The sequence below is a fragment of the Octopus bimaculoides genome, chromosome 27, assembly GCF_001194135.2.
Source record: "Octopus bimaculoides isolate UCB-OBI-ISO-001 chromosome 27, ASM119413v2, whole genome shotgun sequence".
Classification (NCBI taxonomy): domain Eukaryota; kingdom Metazoa; phylum Mollusca; class Cephalopoda; order Octopoda; family Octopodidae; genus Octopus; species Octopus bimaculoides.
Window position 1 is genome coordinate 22,297,676 of NC_069007.1, and position 4,547 is coordinate 22,302,222.

Consider the following 4,547-nt stretch of genomic DNA (forward strand, 5'->3'; position numbering starts at 1 on the left):
TATATATATATATATACACATACACACACATATATACACATACATATTCATACACATATGTATATATATTATACACACGCACACAGACATACAGGGTATCTCATACTGATGGGACACATTATATTAGTATTATTTGCAATTTATTTGGAATGAATGTACTTGTTCCACTCCTAGTTATTTGCGTCTAAATATGTCCCGTCATTATGAAACACCTAACATATATACATACATACTTACACACATACATATAAATATATATATATATGTGTGTGTGTATGTATGTGTATATACATATATACATACTTACATACATACATATACATATATATATATATATATATATATATATGCATGTATATATATACAGATATATATACATGTATACATTCACGTTCACATGCATCCATACACGTCTTTGTATGTGTGTGTATATATGTATGTAGGTATATATATATCTGTTTGCCTATGTATCATGAATGCATTTGTCTCTGACTTCCTGTGTATGTAGTCTATCCATAAGTGCAGTTATGTCTGTCTGTGTGTCTGTTTGTCTGACTGTCTGTCCTGTTCGATATTATTGCCATCATTAAAACCACCACAACCTACCAGGACCACCCCTCTCTACCACCGCCAGTTACACAACTACAAACGCCGCCGCCGCCCAACCACCACCACCACCATCAGCATCACCACCACCAAGAACAACGGTCTCCACCGTCGACGGTGGCACCACCACCACCACCACCAACAACAACAACAACAACAACAACAACAACAACAACAACAACAACACTACACCACCACCAGCAACAACAACACTACACCACCACCAACACCATCACCACCACCATCATTATTTTCCCCATCACCGCCACCAAAGCGGAAAGAATTAATGAATGACAGAAGACACGAATAAAAGTGAAAGAAACGAGGAATGAAGCATGAAATGAAAGAAAGTGAAAGAAAGAATGAATGAAAGCAAGAAAGCAAGAATGAAAGAAGGGAAAGAAAGAAATCCTGAACGAAAGAAAGAAGGAAAGGAATATGACAGAAAGAAAATAGATTTTAATAAATAGAAATATTTATGAAGGAGTCAGGGAAAGAAGGCGGGGAAATGTTGAAGAAGAAAAAGATAATGAACGAGAGAATAGAGGAAAGAGAGACGAGAAGAAAAGGAGGAATAGAAGGGTGGTGGGAGGGGAAGAGTGGTGGAGAGAGTGAGAGAGAGAGAGAGAGAGAGAGAGAGAGAGAGAGAAGAAAATAGAGAGGGAGAAAGATGACGAAGAAGGAGAAACAAGTGAGATAATGGAAGAGAAAGAGAGACGAAACAAAGATGAAAGGAAAGATGGCTGGGGAAGAGGAAAGAGAGATGGATAGAAAGATTGTGAAAGAGAGGATAAGATATATATATAGAGAGAGAGAGAATGAGAGGAAGAGAAAGAGATACAGAGAGAGAGATGGTTAGAAAGAGTATAAAAAGATTGAGGGAGAGAGAAAGAAGACAAAGGGGACGGGAGAGAAAGATGGATAGAAAGAGAGAGAGAGAGAGACTAAAGAAAAGAGACATAGAAGATAAAGAGGGATAGAGAGAGAGAGAGATGAAGATGATGATGAAGAAGGAAGCAAGCTGATATACATGAAACTGACAGACGGACGACATTGTACGGTGGTGGCTGTTGCGTGTGTAATATTATTATTAGCATCATCTCACGTTGTAATGATAATATTGTCGTAAAGTAGCCGTGTGCTGGAGTTCCATCCTCATCGCCAACATAACCAGCCAGGCCAACTTATATATATATATATGTAGATAGATGTATATTTTGGCTGAGATCGTCGTCACCTAAAAGGCAACAAACACTCGATTGATATTTACAGACCTCATGTCACCCTCGGCCAAATTCTGGATCCTCGCTCCGATCAAGGTAAAGTTACATTGTTCAAGTTATGTTTTGGGTGTCGATTGGGTATCGATAAGGTATCGCCGGGGTATCTAAGCTCCTGACCTGGTTTTCCAAGCGCTGTTTTGTCATTTGTCGGGTGGATGTTTCCTTAGCTTCGTGGTCCTTTTTTAAACATGATGAAAACCTTTCCTTCAATTTATATCATTATTGTAAAAAAAAACCGAATGACTTTATAAGGTGTGTGTAATGTTATATACGCGTATATATATGTGTTACGTTACATGTGTCTATTATATATAATGTTATATAGGTGTTTCATGAGTGTTTGACTTACAGACACGCGCACGGACACACACGCACACATATATAACTGTAAATATCTATATTGTTTTATATATGTATGTATGTACGCGTGTACGTGTGTATGTATGCATGTAGGTTCAATACTCAGGTGTTTATGTTTTTAGTTGCCTGACATCCATTTTTTGAATATATTCTATACGAGTGCATATATGTGTGTGTGTGTGTGTGTGTGTGTGTGTGTGTGCGTGCGTGTGTGTACGAATGTATACAGGTGCATGTATGTATGTGCTTGTATATATAAATGTACGTACGTGAGTGTATCTGCATCTGTGTGTGTATGTATGTATGTGTGTGTACTTACGTACATATTTACATGTGATTTGTGTGTGTCTGCGCGCATGCTTGCAAGTACGTATGTAATGTTTGTTGTTATTGGTTTTTGTTGTTTAGCCGCAAGTCCACCCTGTTCGTGCCGACCTATGATCAAAAGCATACCAGCCGTGACAATCCCATCTATTTTCAGGCTATAGACTGTGCCAACCAATGTACCTTTTCTTGTTAAGATAACAGAGACAAGGAGAGAAGGTTCGCTATTGTTTCTCGCAGAACAAACGACCACATACAAGATTTCTGGTCGACTTGTGTGTGTGTGTGTGTGTGTGTATTCAAGAATATGTGTAGCGCATACATGTGTGCATGTAGTTATGTGTGCATACATGTATGTACATACGTATGTGTGTGTACGCGTGTCAGCGCGCATGCTTGTGTGTATGTATGAATGAATGTGTGTGTGCATGTGTATGCTTGTATGTGCATGCGTGCGCTCTTGCACGCCTGCCTGTATGGGTGTTTGTGTGTATTTATTCGTGTGTATGTCCATGTATGTGTGTATCCTTCTACGTACGTATGCATGTGTGTATGAATGGATGGATGGCTGTATGTATGTGTGTACGCATGCATGTAAGCGTATGTATGTATGTATGTATGTATGCGCGTGTCCTTGTGCTTAGAGGTATCTTTTCATAATTCAAAGGGTTTATTTTCTGTCCGTCTTCCTTAAGGCGTTTTGCAAGCGCAGAGCGATTTTCTATGGTTTTACCTGTTGTTGCTCAATGCAGGTGCAGTTGCAGGGATACGTGTGCATTTTATTGTTTGCAACACTGAGAGGAGGGGCTTTCATATTACATTACACTGGTTGCTGTACATTAACAGTCTGGGGTTGTTTCGCTAAAAGCCAAAATTTCCGTTCCATTCCAATATGTATTGGTTTACAAAGCTTAAAGGGTAGCTCTGTCATTGATCGGGATTTTGAGTTTAGGGCAATTTTAAGGATTTTGTGGTCCAGAATTTATTAGACTTCCTCCTTGTTTCTCAGAGCATGGCTACATAATAAGTCAATGTTAATTTTTCTTCTTACGTTGTTAGAATTTTCTGTACATTTTCCCAGACATTTAGAAAATTCCCTCTTCTCCCACAGTGGTGTAGTTGGAATGTGTGCTGCTTGGGGCCCTCACGTCCACTCTGCCGGGCCCCTCATATAAACAGTCTTACGCAGCAGACTCAAAAGTGACGTCCCCATAAAATACATATCCAGGGGTAGTCCCCCTTTGGTCCTGTACTCCGGACCTCAACAATATAGAGGTTCACACAGCAGACCCGACAGTGTCATGCCTGTAAAATCATCTCCCGTGGTAATCCACCCCTCGCTCCCCGACTCTGGATCCTCACAATATAGACGTTTATACAGTTGACCCGAAATTGTCATCCCCGCAATAAAGCGTTACCCGGGGTTCAATGCCTCCTGCCGCCTAACCCTTCTGGTCCCCATATTGTCTTTTATTTTACTCTTTTTCTTCTTCACCATCTTTCTGTTTGTTCCCAACACCTTTTTCTTCATCGCCTTTTTCTTAAAATCAATTTTGCGCCCTCCCTCTTGTTTTTGTTTTTTTATCATCCAATCCTTTTCTTTTCCTAAAGAGTGCCGCCTTGGGCTTTTATGTCACTATTTGGTGTGTGCCATTTTTGTGGACATATTCTGTTATTGGCACAAACAGCACCGCCACCAGCAGCAGCACCACCACAGCCACCATTGTCATTACTACCACAACCAGTGTCGCCAACACCACCACTGCCACCATGGTCGCTATTAGCATTGCAACCATCATCATCAACAACACTACAACAGTCATTACTCCGCCACCACCACCACCACCACCACCAGAAGGAGGATCTACACGGTCGCTCGTCCCGCTAGAAACAGCAGACAAATCTCCCCTCAAATTCCTAATCCCAGTAAGGATGGATACATTGGAATACGGCTGGAATACCTTTAGTCAGAGG

At 40.5% G+C, this 4,547-nt stretch overlaps 1 long non-coding RNA gene across 1 annotated transcript in view; it reads left to right on the forward strand.

Annotated features, from left to right (window-relative positions):
- The first annotated feature begins 1,277 nt into the window (after nucleotides 1-1,277).
- The window catches only part of LOC106875638 (uncharacterized), a 44,987-nt gene continuing 41,717 nt past the window's right edge, over nucleotides 1,278-4,547 (forward strand). The window contains exon 1 of the long non-coding RNA XR_001410147.2: nucleotides 1,278-1,925. This is a non-coding gene — a long non-coding RNA (uncharacterized LOC106875638). The remainder of the gene's footprint in view (nucleotides 1,926-4,547) is intronic.